At 41.1% G+C, this 15679-nt stretch overlaps 2 pseudogenes across 1 annotated transcript in view; both read left to right on the plus strand.

The window, feature by feature from the left end:
• The window catches only part of LOC117093725, a 433995-nt pseudogene that overhangs the window by 103682 nt on the left and 314634 nt on the right, over window positions 1–15679 (plus strand). The gene's annotated exons all lie outside the window — the stretch shown is intronic.
• LOC117091325 lies at window positions 736–10663 on the plus strand (annotated as a pseudogene).

Below are 15679 nucleotides of genomic sequence, written 5' to 3' on the forward strand. Positions count from 1 at the left end.
AGGGGGGTCTCCAGTACTCTCTCATGAGGAGGCTCCCCACTGCCTCATTGAGGCAGCCTCAAGGGTAAGGAATCAAGATCTACTTGGTATCACAAATAAACCTGGACTCTCAGCAATGCAGGAAGAAACCAGCCAGTGACCTGGAGTAAAGGACCCTCGTATACCACGTGGACACACAACCTCATGCATGAACCAAGGAAGGAAATGCCAGAGGAGCCGGTAAAGTATTTCCTCGGTGGTCAGGACTAAGAAAAGAAAAGCAGCGGGGTGGTGAAGCATTCCTTAGTTAGGACATACCAAGGAAAGAGGAGCCACAGGGGCAGTAAGGCATTCCTTAGCTGGGAGTAAGGGAAGAAAAGCCACTGAGGAGTGATGAAGTATTCCTTAGTCGGCATGTCTTAGAGGTCACAAAAAGGTGAAAAATTCCCATTAGGGGGAGACTGAACCTCACACTAATCTGGCAGTAGGAAAAATAGTCAGAACTTCCCTTTCCCCTCTTCTCAGGGGAAGAAAGAGGCTAAGCTCCACTCCCACTGGCTGCTCGTAGGGACAGGAGAAGGAGAGGGGAGAACAGCAGTGTAGGTGGCTGGCAGAGGCAGGGAAAGACCAGCAGAGAGGAGAGAGAAACTGAGAGAAGAAGTCAGAGAGAAAGAGAGAGAGCGTGCAGCTCCACTTTGTTGCGGATTGCTGGCACCCAGCAGAGTGGCAGCTGGAACGCTCTCCTTGCACCTGGCCATGCAGCAAGAGCCACTTAGGCCACCGGCCGCCAAACTCCAAAGCTTCCATGCCACTCGGGAGTGTCTTGCCACCCTCGGAGGACGGCAGGCCATGGACACCTGTAAGTTGGAGCTGAGCAGAGGAGTGTGAGTGCTTCAGGGCCAGGAGCCTGTGCCACCCAGCTAGGCAGCCAGTTGCACCAGGAGGGGTGTGAATCCCTCTGCCCAGCCTGGCTCTGCATGGAAGAAGAGGGCGGGGACTGGCGCTAGGAAGAGAGCAGAGGAGGAGAAGTTCTATGACTCATGCAACTTGCAGCGGGTATCTGCTAAGTCTCTTGGCTGGCGGTTGTCCAGGGCCTGGACTGCAGCCATGCAGATCCCATCCAGCCCAAGAGACTAAGTGGAGAGAGAAGAAAGAGGGGTTGACAGAGAGAGAGAGAAAGAGAAAGTGCAAATGAGAGAAATAGATGGGGAGAATCAGTGAGAGACTGGAAGAGACAGAGATCAAAGAAAGACACAGAGTGAGAACAGGGAGAGGAATACTGTAAAAGGAAGTCAGAAAGTTGAGGCATGTCAAAGATTGTCTGTGAAAGTCATATAAGAATGTATACAGGAAATATTGTATAATTTAAAAGTAGACCTCCTGAATATAAAACTATTAAAGAAACAGTTTATATGCAAGGTATGGAAGGAAATTAAACTGTACTTTTAGCAAAAGGATTAAAAAAGGTGCTAAAGAAAATTCAGAAGAAAAAATGAATATTACTAAACCAAAGACAAATGTTATCCAAACCCCTTATAAAAGAAATCTTGTTCCAACTGCATGGAGGAACCCAGGCCAGTCCAAAGTTAATGCCAACAAATTTCCACCTGCAGCGGCTCCTAGAGAGGCCAGGGCGTGAGCCGGCAGGGGGACCTAGCTGTGGACAGACACTTCCTGTGCTGGGGAGGGCGCTGGGCAACCACTGGACAGCGCAAACCAGCCAGAGGCCAGGGACCAGATGGTGGGGGCTCAGGCAGGAGGAACGTCCAGGGACAACTCGGCGAGTTACAAAGTCCCTCATCCCCAAGGCCGCAATGCACAAGAGTGGTGAGTGGTGAGGGCCACAGTAAGTCTGAAACACTGAGAGGGTGCGAGGCCACCATGTCTCCTGGGTGGCACTAGGCGAGTGTGGACGGCAAACCACCCAGGTACGGAGGCAAGAGACTGAAGGCACAAGCTGTTCCAGTATAACAAAGAAAATACTTTTTTTTTTTTTTTGAGACAGAGTCTCGCTCTGTCACCCGGGCTGGAGTGCAGTGGCGGGGTCTCAGCTCACTGCAAGCTCCGCCTCCCGGGTTTATGCCATTCTCCTGCCTCAGCCTCCGAGTAGCTTGGACTACAGGCGCCCGCCACCTCGCCTGGCTAGTTTTTTGTATTTTTTAGTAGAGACGGGGTTTCACGGTGTTAGCCAGGATGGTCTCGATCTCCTGACCTCGTGATCCGCCCGTCTCGGCCTCCCAAAGTGCTGGGATTACAGGCTTGAGCCACCGCGCCCGGCCTATAGCATTACTCTTTATTCCAATAGTATAATAATCTTTGTTCTACTACTATAACCTAGGAAGAAGAGTGCGAACCCTCTGTCATGCCCGGACAGGGCCACTAGAGGGCTCCTTGGTCTAGCGGTAACGCCAGTGCCTGGGAAGGCACCCATTAGCCAACCGGGAAAGGGAGTCTCTCTTTCCCCCGGGGAAGTTAGAGCTAAGAGTCTGCTCCACTGCCTCTTGTGGAAGGTCTGACTGATGTCAGGCCCGCCAGCAGCCATCCGGAGGCCTAACCATCTCCCTGTGATGCTGTGCTTCAAGTGGTCACGCTCCTGGTCTGCTTTCATGTTCTGCCCTGTACACCTGGCTCTGCCTTCTAGATAGCAGTAGCAGAATTAGTGAAAGTAAGAAAGTCTTTGAAATGCATAGAAGAAATAATGACTTAAGGTGTCTGTCTCCACCTCTGCTACCAAACAGGGAAGGGCCCCTTGTCTGGTGGACACATGACTCGTGTGACCTTACCTATCACTGAAAATGGCTCACACTCCTTACTCTGTTCCCTTGCCTTGTATCCAATAAATAACAGCACAGCCAGGCATTCGAGGCCACTATTGGTCTCCGCGTCTTGGTGGTCGTGGTCCCCCGGGCCCAGCTGTCTTTTCTTCTATCTCTTTGTCTTGTGTCTTTATTTCTATGATCTCTCATCTCCGCACATGAAAAGAAAAACCCACAGGCCCTGTAGGGCTGGACCCTATAGCGAGGATCTTCCACTTTCCCTTTTCTCAGAACTAAAAGTCTTTTAGCACAGGCACCACCCCTAGAGTGTCCAGCACACCAACATCAGCCTGGAGACCACGTCCTCATCAAAGGATAGAAAAAAGGAAAACTCGAGACAGCCCAGGAAGGCCCCTACCTGGTGCTGCTAACCACCGAGACCGCCGTTTGCACAGCAGAAAAAGGATGGACATATCACACCCAAGTCAAAAAAGCGACATCACCTTCAAAATCATGGGCCATTGTTCCAGGTGAAGCCCTACCATATTAAAGCTAAGAAAAACTTAATCTATCTTTTCTTTTTCTTTTCTTCCTTTTCTCCCCATCTTTTTTTTTTTTTTTCAGCTTTTTAAAAATTTTTTTATTATGCTTTAAGTTCTGGGGGTACATGTGCAGAATATGTAGTTTTGTTACAGTTATACATGTGCCATAGTGGTTTGCTGCACTCACCAACCCATCACCTACATTAGGTATTTCTCCTAATGCTATCCCTCCCCTAGTCTCCCACCCCTCGACAGGCCCCAGTGTATGATGCTCCCCACCCTGTGTCCATGTGTTCTCACTGTACAACTCCCATTTATGAGTAAGAACATGTGGTGTTTGGTTTTCTGTTCTTGTGTTGGTTTGCTAAGAATGATGGTTTCCAGCCTCATCCATGTCCCTGCAAAGGACATGAAATCATCATTTTTTATAACTGCATAGTATTCCATGGTGTATATGTGCCACATTTTCTTTATCCAGTCTATCAGTGATGGACATTTGAGTTGGTTCTAAGTCTTTGCTATTGTGAAAAGTGCCATAATAAAAATGTGTGCATGGGCCGGGCACAGTGGCTCACGCCTGTAATCCCAGCATTTTGGGAGGCTGAGGCAGGTGGATCACAAGGTCAAGAGATTGAGACCATCCTGGCTAACACAGTGAAACCCTGTCTCTACTGAGAATACAAAAAGTTAGCTGGGAGCCAAGATCATGTCACTGCACTCCAGCCTGGTGACAGAGCAAGACTCTGTCTCAAAAAAAAAAAAAAGTAAAACAGATAATGAGAAAAATATAACTGCTAGAAACACATAAAACAATAACAATATAACTGGTAATAACAACTCCATTTCTTTAATCAATTATTTAAAATATAAATTAACTAAACTACTTGATAAAATGAAATGTAGTCTTAGGACTTCGGAAGGCCAAGATGGGTTGATCACTTGATCCAAGGAGTTCACCACCAGCTTGGGCAACATGGGAAAGCTGTCTCTACAAAAAATACAAAAAAGCTAGCTGGGTGTGATGGCAAATAGTTGTAAACCAGCCACTTGAGAGGCTGGAACAAGGGGATCATCTGAATTTAGAGGTTCTGGCAGCAGGGAGCCCTGCAAATCAGCCTGGTTGACCAAATGAGACTATATTTGAAATATAAATGAGGCCTGGCACGTTGGCTCATGCCTGTAATCCCAGCACTTTGAGAGGCTGAGGCAGGCAGATCATGAGGTCAGGAGTTCGAGACTAGCCTGGCCAATAAGGTGAAACCCCATCTCGACTAAGAATACAAAAATCAGCCAGGTAATATGGGATGTGCCTATAGTCCCAGTGACTCGAGAGGCTGGGGCAGAAGAATCGCTTGAACCCAGGAGACAGAGGTTGCAGTGAGCTGAGATCGCTCCACTTCACTCCAGCCTGGGTGACAGAATGAGACTCCATCTCAAAAGAAAGAAAGAAAGAAAGAGAAAGAAAGAGAGAGAAAGAAAGAGAGAAAGAGAGAGAGAAAGAAAGAGAGAGAAAGAAACCTACACTGAAAAAACACACTAATATGAAACTTCAAAATAATAATAAGATAAATGTTTAGTCATAAAACCTGGTATGCAACACTGATGTATCATTTAAAACAAGTTGTCAGGCTGGGTGCAGTGGCTCACATCTGTAATCTCAGCACTATAGGAGGCTGAGGTAAGCGGATCACCTGAGGTCAGTAGTTTAAGACCAGCCTGGCCAACGTGGGTGAAAGCCCATCTCATACAAAAATACAAAAATTAGCTGGGCATGGTGACACATGCTACTAAAAATAGAAAAAAAAATTTAGCGGGGATGGTGGCAGACGTCTGTGGTCCCAGCTACTCTGGAGGCTGGAGCTTGCAGTGAGCCGAGATCGTGCCACCGCACTCCAACCTGGGGGACAGAGCAAGACTCCGTCTCAAAATAAATAAATAATAAATAAATAAATAAATAAATAAATAAATAAATAAACTCTCCTAATTTCAACATCTATTTCCTTTTGAATCTATCATTTTTGTGTCTGAGAAACACTTTTGGATTTGAAGATAATTTAAAAACAATAATAACTCTATCTCTTTTAGTTATTGTTTATTTCTACTTATATGTTATGTGTCCAAAAAAAACCCCACAAAATTTACAACAAAACATTTCTAGGCCAGGCGGGGTGGCTTACTCCTGTAACCCCATCACTTTCAGAGGCTGAGGCAGGCAGATCACAAGGTGGTTAGATCGAGACCATCCTGGCCACCATGGGGAAACATGTTCTCTACTATAATACAAAAAATTAGCCAGGTATGGTGGCACGCACCTGTAATGCCAGCTACCAAGGAGGCTTAGGCAGGGGAATCACTTAAACCCGGAAGGCGGAGGTTGCAGCCAGCCGAGATCGTGCCACTGCACTCCAGCCTGAGAGATAGAGTGAGAAGTATATATTTCTAAATATTCAGTTTGTTCATATTAATTACATTGACATTATTATGTAACATATCAGTAGAATGTTTTTATCTTGCAAAGCTGAATCTCACTACACATGAAACAACTACCAATTCTTCCCATTTCATGGCACTTTTCAAACACTACATTGTTTTCTGTTTCAAAGAGCATAACTGTTTTTGTTTTTGTTTTTTGAGACAGAGTCTTGCTCTTTTGCTCAGGCCCTATCTCGGCTCACTGCAAGCTCCGCCTCCCGATTCACGCCAATCTCCTGCCTCAGCCTCCCGAGTGGCTGGGACTACAGACGATCGCCACTGTGCCCGGCCAATTTTTTATATTTTTAGTAGTGACGGGGTTTCACCGTGTTAGCCAGGATGGTCTCGACCTCCTGACCTCGTGATCCGCCCGCCTCGGCCTCCCAAAGTGGTGGGATTACAGGCGTGAGCCACCGCACCCAGCCTGCTTTATATATCTTATACAATAACTGTCTGTTGTGGCTGGCTCATTTTATTTTGCATAATGTCATCAATATTTATCTTAGTGGTTGTTAGAATATGTGTTGTATCATTTCTAAATATTTGTAAATTTATTAATTATTTGTATTATTGTTTTATACTCTAATTCCGTTTTTGTCATAGAAAGGAATCTATTAATTTTCAGCTTTAAAAAATGAGTTAAGACTTTGTTTTTGGCCTAACAGGTGGTCCATAAAGAAGAAAGTTGTAGACTATTGAGAAGGCTGTGTATCCTGAGGTTGTTGAGGAGTGTTGTGTATACCTTCATTAGAAATAATTGTTTTTTACTGCCTTCTAGTCCTCTGTTCCCTTACTAATATTCTGTCTTGTTTTATTATTATAACAGAAAATGGGTTACTGAAATAGTCTATTATAATTTTATTTCTCTCTAGGTGTTTATTCAGTTTTCTTAGTATTTGCTTTATATGCTTGAAACCCTAATTTGAGACACACACATATAAATACACACATTTATAAACAAATTTGTCATAGGTTCCCAGTAAATGAATCTACGTATTGTTTAACGTGTTTTTGTCTTTTTAAGTTTTGACTTAAAGTACATTTTATAAAATATGGGTTTTTGACTTAAGATGTAGCTTGTATATTACTATTGTGACCCCTTCTGCTCTCATTTGGTTCATATTTGCATGAAATTTCTACTTCCATCTTGCCACTTTCAGTCTTTTTTTTGTTATTAGATCTCAACTGAGTCTTGTAGAAAGGTAAGTTAAATCTTGATTTCACAAAATTTTAAATAAACCTTTTCTCTTGATTGGAAAGATAATTATATATATAATTTTAAATAGTTTTTTAAAGAGAAAAACTTACTAATGTTATTTTATTATTTGTTGTATTTGATTCTTGTATCTTTGTCTCTCATTTTCCTGTCTTTTGTGTTTTTTTTTTCTTGTATTAATATGCTTTCAGGTTTTTAAATTTTTCTGTTGTGTATCTATACAGATATTTTCTTAGTGATACCTTTGGAGATGATATAAAACCTCTAAAAGATCCAACAATATATTTAAATGTGGTAAAATTTAAGTTGCATACAAAAGTTCTTTATCATTACCTCTGCCTACATTGCTGCTCCAAAAATTCTCTTATTTGTGAATTTTGAAATTTTATTTATATGTGTGTTTGTTATAAATATCTTTGTGTGTATCCTAGTTTTTTTGTTCAGCTTTTTCATGTTCATCATTTTTTCTTTTCAGAAATTTTTCAGTTACTTTTTGTAATTTTTATATCCAAAATTTCTATTTTTTGCTATTTTAATATTTCTTGTTATTATCCTCATTTTTCTAATCTTCAGTAGTTTTCTGTGTTTCCATTTCACTTACTGAATATTATTATATTTTATTTATTTATTTATTTTATCTGAGATGGAGTCATTATCTGTTGCATAGGCTGGAAGCAGTGGCACAATCTCGGCTCACTGCAACCTCCGTCTCCCAGGTTCAAGCGATTCTCCTGCTTCAGTCTCCTGAGTAGCTGGGGTTACATGTGCTTGCCACCATGACTGGCTAAGTTTTTGTATTTTTAGTTGAGATAGGGTTTCACCATGTTGGCTAGGCTGACCTTGAACTCCTGACCTCAAATGATTTACACACCTCGGGCCCCTAAATTACTGGGATTACAGGCATAAGCCACTGTGCCCAGCCTATGTTATTTTATTTTTGAGACAGTTTTGCTCTGTTGCCCAGGCTGCAGTGCAGTGATACAATCTCCAGTCACTGCAACCATCCCCTCCCAGGTTCAAGCAATTCTTGTGTGTCAGCCTCCCAAGCAGCTGGGATTACAGGCTCATGCCACCATGCCCAGTAAATTTTTGTGTTTTTAGTAGATACACGGTTTCACCATGTTCTCTAGGCTGGTCTCAAACTCCTGACCTCATGTGATTCTCCCACCTTGGCCTCTCAGTGTGTTGGGATCACAGGAATGACCACCAACCCTGGCCTGTTCAATTTATTTGGAATTTAAAAAATTACTTTATATGCTGTTTATAGTTGCTTTTGAAAATTTTTTTTCATGGGGCCATGTTTCTCTATTATTTTGTGTACATTATAATCTTTGATTGAGATTTGGACATTGACAGAAAGCTACCTGTTCCAATCTTTATAATACAGCTTTGTCCTGGCATAGACTGAAATCAATTGTCTTGGCTGCAGATTCTGGGAATTTCTCAAACATGTTCTTAGGATGTGTCTTGTCTAAATTTTGTGTTTATTTTTCAGTTAAACTGGCTTATTAATTGTTTTTAATAATTAGTAATCACTTGCTGCAGCCATTCCCTGTTTGGGGTACTGCAGTTTCTCTGCTTCTGTAACATTTGCCCTTAGACTCAGTGGACTCAAACTGTCATTTCAATGTATATCACCACTTCTTTCGCCTTTTATGTCATGGGAGACATTAATCAGTGTCTAAAAAGCATGTGGAAGCCAGAAATAAAGATGTATGTGCCAATGTTTTTCTTTTATCTTTTCTTTTTTCTTAATTGGCAATTTATATTTATGTGTGTGTGTGTGTGTTGTGTGTGTGTATGTGTGTGAGATAGAGTGTCACTCTGTTCCCTATGCTGGAGTGCAGTGGCATGATCTTGGCTCACTACATTCTCTACCTCCACAGTTCAAGCAATTCTCCTGCCTAAGCCTCCTAAGTAGCTAGGATTAGAGGTACCTGTTTCCATGTCTGGCTAATATTTTGTATTTTTAGGAGAGATGGGGTTTCACCATGTTGGTCAGGCTGGTCTCAATCTCCTGACCTCAGGCGATCCACCTGCCCTGGCCTCCCAAAGTGCTGGGAATAAAGGCATGAGCCATCACACCTGGCTGGAAATTTCTTTTCTTTTCTTTTCTTTTTCTTTTTTTCTTTTTTTTAATGAGTCAGAGTCTTGCTCTGTTACCCAGGGTGGAGTGCAGTGGTGTGATATCAGCTCACTGCAATCTCTGCATCCTGGGCTCAAACAATTCTCTGCCTCAGCTTCCCAAGTGGCTGGCATTTGCCCACCACTATGCCTGGCTAATTTTGTTTGTAAATATATCCCATATTTATCAGAATCTTGCAGTTGAAGTAATGTGTTCTTGTTGTTTCTTTCACTTATGTGTTTTCATTTTGCCCAAGACCATTGTCCAGAGCACAGCCTACAAGATTCTTTCCAAATTGTGATATTGAGAAGATATGAAAAATGTGAATATGGCAATTTAGAGTTTAAAAAAGTCTGTGAAAGTGTGGATGAGTGTAAGGTGCACAAAAGAGGTTATAATGGACTTAACCAATGTTTAACAACTACCCAGAGAAAAATATTTCAATGTGATAACTATGGGAAAGTCTTTCATCAATTTTCAAATTGAAACAGACATGAGATAAGACATACTGGAAGAAAACCTTTCAAATGCATAGAATGTGGCAAAGCTTTTAACCAGTTCTCAACCCTTACTGTACATAAGAAAATTCATCCTAGCGAGAAACCCAACAAATGTGAAGAACGTGGCAAAGCCTTTAAGTACTCCTCTACCCTTACTCCTCTACCTTACAAATTCTCATAAGAGAATTTATACTGGAGAGAACCCATTCAAGTGTGATAAATGTGGCAAATCTTTCATTGCATCCTCAACCCTTAGTAAACATGAGATAATTCATACAGGGAAGAAACCCTACAAATGTGAAGAATGTGGCAAAGTCTTCAACTGATCCTCAATCCTTACTACACATAAGAAAATTCATACTGGAGACAAACCCTACAAATGTGAAGAATGTGGCAAAGGTTTTCACCTATCCTCACACCTTACTACACATAAGATACTTTATACTGAAGAGCAACCCTATAGATGTAGAGAATGTGGCAAAGCTTTTAACCATTCCACAACCCTTTTCTCCCATAAGAAAATTCATTCTGGAGAGACACCATACAAGTGTGATAAATGTGGCAAAACCTTTATTTCATCCTCAAACCTTAGTAGATATAAAATAATTCATACTGGAGAGAAACCCTACGAATGTGAAGAATGTGACAAAGCCTTCAACTGGTCCTCACACCTTAAGACATAAGATAATTCACACTGGAGAGAAACTCTACAAGTGTGAAGAATGTGGTAAAACCTTTACCTGGTCCTTAAGCCTTAGTAAACATAAGAAAACTCATATTGGAGAGAAACCCTACAAATGTGAAGAACGTGGCAAAGCTTTTAACTGGTCCTCAGACCTTAATAAACATAAGAGATTTCATATTGGACAGAAAATCTACCTAGTGAAGAATGTGGCAAAGCTTTTAGATGTTTCTCATACCTTAATAAGCATAAGATAATTCATACTGGAGAGAAACCCTATGAATGTGATGAATGTGGGAAAGCCTTGACCACCCCTCGACTCTTACTAAATATGAGAATTTATATGGAACATAAACCTTACAAGTACAAAGAATGTGACAAAGCTTTTTAAGAAGGTTCTCAATGCATATTAAAACAATGAATTTATAAGTAATTAACTTCTAACTATAGAGGATTCTACTATACTGTAATTCAAGATTAAACTGTAAACACTTTCACATGAATATTTCTTGAATGCATGATTGGTTATGTAGATAGTTTCTTTTAGATTCATGTGACCAATGTAATAATTAGAGAAAACATTTGAAATGGGATAAAATGAATCAAAACCACATCTTTTCAATGGCTTGGTGTAATTGCCATGTGTTTGGAAATGGCCAGATGACTAACAAGAAACAAAGACAAGATTTTGGCTTTGCTCAATGATTGTTTTTTCAAATCTGAAATCCTGGCTAAAGTATTCAAAAGGAGTATTTTATAGGTGAATTCCTAGGGTTTCAAAGGCAGTGAGGGAAGAATTTTGATAGGCAGGAAAATTCACACTATATATACACATTGCTCTTCTCTGATTTGCTTTAACACTGAAAAAGTGAAGACTGTAAATTAGACTCAACTTAGAGTAAATTAACAAAAGATTTGTTTTTCAAAAAACCGAATGTATAAAATAATAGGTAACAGATGCCATTAGCTGCTACAAAATAGTATGACTAAATTCAGTAAGTATCTAGCCATGCAAATAACAGTCTAATTAAATGAAGACCCTAATAGGTGCACATGGAAAGCATTGCTGTGCAGTGTTTTTTCAGCATTTTTTTCTGCCTTTTTACAGAGATACCAATTTCCCCTGAGTGACTCAGGGTGCATACTGGGAACTGAGAATGCTGTGTTCAGAGTGATTACTGAAAACATGGTTAATACACTTCTTCCATGTTATAATAAAATGTTATAAATCTTACTCTGCCTCAGAAAAGCTTTCAGTAAAAAATGATCTATAGTTTACTCAATTTGGGTTCATGGAAAATTTCAATATTCCAGATAATTCATACTTAAATGTCAAGGAAATCCGATAAAACATATTTGAATAAGATACAGTCATCTTAGCTAAGAATTTTATATTACCAGTAAATTTAGAAAAAAATAGAAAACCAGTACTTTAAGCCAAATAACTGTTTGACATGTGAGTAGCACCCAAATAAGTGCTCTGCATGATCATTGTAAAAGTAGCAATAACACCACGTGCTTTCCTGGGACCTGCTGTCCTGTTTTCCATTGACATAAAGTGAAGAAGGTATTGAAATGGCAAAGGAGGGTGATATAAATTGAATACTTATATGAAATAAAATTTTAAATATGAAATAGTATTTGATGTTCTACAAGCATAGGTGAGACTATTAGTGTGAGGTTATATTTTTACTTATATTGACAAAATAACCATTAGTAATATTCTTATTTAGAATAATATTCCTTTTATGCTGTATATTTGCTAGCTTTTGATCAAATATTATGGGAGCTCAATAGAAATTAACAAAATGAATCTATTTTACCACCATTATTGATGCACATGCTCATCTTCCTAAAAATCCATTAGAGTTTTATAAAATATTTATACTTTTTTTCAGTTTATTGCTGAGAAGTGGTTTTCCTGCCAGAAAACTGCTATTCTCAGCTGTAACCATATTGACTAATAGTGCGTAGAAGTGAAGTGGATAAAAGGCAAATGTGTCTTCTCTGTAACTTTTTTCATCCATTGGCTGAAAAACAGGAGGATGCAGAAGATGAAAGAAAATATAATCCCTGAAAGATCATGAAGAAACTCTCTTATCTAGACAAAAAACCCCATGGGGGATTTTTTTTTTTCATTATTGTACTCTCTGCTTCTATGAGTTTAAATTTTTTTTACACTTTACATAGAAATAAACCTAGGCTTACACAGAAAGAAACCTAGGCTTTTGGCCGGTTGTGATGACTCATGCCTGTAATCCCAGCACTTTGAACGGCTGAGGTGGATGGATCACCTGAGGTCAGGAGCTGGAGATAAGCCTGACCAATGTGGAGAAACCCCATCTCTACTAAAAATACAAAATTAGCCAGGTGTGGTGGTGCATGCCTGTAATCCCAGCTACTTGGGAGGCTGAGGCACGGGAATCACTTAAACCCAGGAAGCTGGGGCAGGAGAATCACTTGAACCTGGGAGGCAGAGGTTGCAGTGAGCTGAGATCACACCACTGCACTCCAGCTAGGGCAATAGAATGAGACTGTCTCAAACAAAACAAAACAAAAAAACAGATAAAAGAAGAAAAAAATGGATTACTGACAATAGCTAAGGTATGGAATCAACCTAAGTGTCCATCAATAGGTGAATGGAGAAAAAAAATGTGGCATACGTACACAATGAAATGCTATTCTGCCCTTAAAAATAAGAAAGTCTTGTTGTTTGCAACAACATTCATGAACCTGAACGATGTTATGCTAAGTAAAGTAACACAGTACAGAAAAAACAAAAAACTTATTTATTTATTTATTTATTTGAGATGGAGTTTCACTCTTGTCATGCTAGCTTGCAGTGCAGTGGTACCATCTCAGCTCACTGCATCCTACACCTCCCAAGTTCAAGCAATTCTCCTGCCTCAGCCTCCCCAGTACTTGAGATTATAGGCACACACCACCTTGTCCAGTTATTTTTTATATTTTTAGTAGAGATTGGGTTTCACCATGTTGGCCAGGCTGGTCTCAAACTCCTGACCGCAAGTGATTCACCCACCTCGGCCTCTCAAAGTGATAGGATTACAGGCGTGAGCTACTACGCGTGGCTAAAAGCCTAGGTTTCTTGTTAGAGGAGAGACTGTGACAGTAAAAGCAAATATAACGATACATGTTACTCAACTGCATTTCAAACAGGTGATAGTGACACGGCACGGAAGGACCAAAGGTGGTTCTTATCAATCAGGACAGAGCTCCTTATGATAAACGTTAGGCCCACTGGCATGTCTGCAGGGTTCTAGCTGGATGGACAGAACCCAATGGGCTGTGGTGAGTAGACTGAATTTATTTATTTATTTACTTATTTATTTATTTATTTATTTATTTATTTTGAGACGGAGTCTCGCTCTGTCGCCCAGGCTGGAATGCAGTGGCCGGATCTCAGCTCACTGCAAGCTCCGCCTCCCGGGTTTACGCCATTCTCCTGCCTCAGCCTCCGGGTAGCTGGGACTACAGGCGCCCGCCACCGTGCCCGGCTAGTTTTTTGTATTTTTTTTAGTAGAGACGGGGTTTCACCGTGTTAGCCAGGATGGTCTCGATTTCCTGAGCTCGTGATCCGCCGTCTCGGCCTCCCAAAGTGCTGGGATTCCAGGCTTGAGCCACTGTGCCCGGTCGAGTAGACTGAATTTAAGACACCCTGGTGCCCAGTAATGAGAACATTTTCACATTTAGCACAACGTGATTTGGTGTGTGGCTTGGATTAGATAAATCTTCACTGAGTTAGTGGCTGATTGGATTTACCTGGCCTGAACGGGAAATAAAAATCACCTCTGGCCTACTCTTCAGGTTTTTCTTCTTTTCTTTTCTTTTCTTTTTTTTTTTTTTTTGAGGTGGAGTCTCGCTCTGTCGCCCAGACTGGAGTGCAGTGGCCGGATCTCAGCTCACTGCAAGCTCCGCCTCCCAGGTTTACGCCATTCTCCTGCCTCAGCCTCCCGAGTAGCTGGGACTACAGGCGCCCGCCACCTCGCCCGGCTAGTTTTTTGTATTTTTTTAGTGGAGACGGGGTTTCACCGTGTTAGCCAGGATGGTCTACGATCTCCTGACCTCGTGATCCGCCCGTCTCGGCCTCCCAAAGTGCTGGGATTACAGGCTTGAGCCACCTCGCCCGGCCAGGTTTTTCTTTTTTTAAATACATATAGATATAAGATAGGTGTCTAAATAAACATATACACGGAAAATGGGTAACATAGGTATGTCAACGTATTTTCCATTATTGCATATGTCCTGTAGAGAAGCGTCAGAATAAATAGGTCAGAGGTCATTTTCCTTCCCAACTTCTGCAGCCCAGATGAGTTTAATGATCAGCTCAGATGGATATAAGTCAATTAGCTAAATTGGGAAACTGAAGGCATCCAGGCAGGACCCAAATGGCAAATGTGAATCACATAGGCAAACGGCGAGAAAGGAAGCAGGGCCCTGAAATGCTAAGCTGAAACTAGAGTCTTACATGGCTTTACCAAAAACTTACTTCCCAGGCCATGCACCTAAAAGTCAAGCTTTGTTGACGTTTAAACATAACATTGTATGGCAGTGTTCCATTCTGAGATGGTAGGGATCCATATAGGTGAGAGTAAGCTTATATCTGCATCCTCAGTGTAGGCTGGGAAATTTAAAATGTTTGTGGATTAATATCTTTTGTATACATAAATAGCTACATAGGCAAACTCATATAATTCTTTATGTATGTGTTTTTATTATTTTATTTTATTTTATTTTGAGACGGAGTCTCGCTCTGTCGCCCAGGCTGGAGTGCACTGGTGAGATCTTAGCTCACTACAAGCTCCACCTCCCGAGTTCACACCATTTTTCTCCCTCAGCCTCCCGAGTAGCTGGGACTACAGGCTCCCGCCACAACGCTGGGCTAATTTTTTAGTATTTTTGGTAGAGACAGGGTTTCACCGTGTTAGCCAGGATGGTCTCTATCTCCTGACCTCGTCATCCACCCGCCTTGGCCTCCCAAAGTGCTGGGATTACAGGCTTGAGCCACTGTGCCCGGCCGATGTGTGTGTTTATCTATCTACCCATTTATATCTACATACAGATCTAGCTATCATTTTTTCCATATGCATACAGAATAAAGATATAGGACTTCAAAGGATAAATAGGTATTTTTGTACTCATAGAAATGTAAAGAAAAAGTTCAATAAATGCAAAATCTTATTTGCCCTTTAAATTTTATTCATAATAGTACACAAATGGAGGTATCCACTGACCTGCATCTTGCTACATTTAATGTTTTCAAAGAAAGAATTGGTTTTTGTTGCTCACATCTGTTAGCAAAAATGCGCTAAGGCCACGAGAGTCATATCACCAAGTCAAAAATGGCCTTTCTTATTCTGGTGAATGTGAAAACATAGATAAACTAGCC

Source organism: Trachypithecus francoisi, unplaced genomic scaffold (genome assembly GCF_009764315.1).
Source record: "Trachypithecus francoisi isolate TF-2019V2 unplaced genomic scaffold, Tfra_2.0 Lachesis_group12, whole genome shotgun sequence".
NCBI lineage: Eukaryota > Metazoa > Chordata > Mammalia > Primates > Cercopithecidae > Trachypithecus > Trachypithecus francoisi.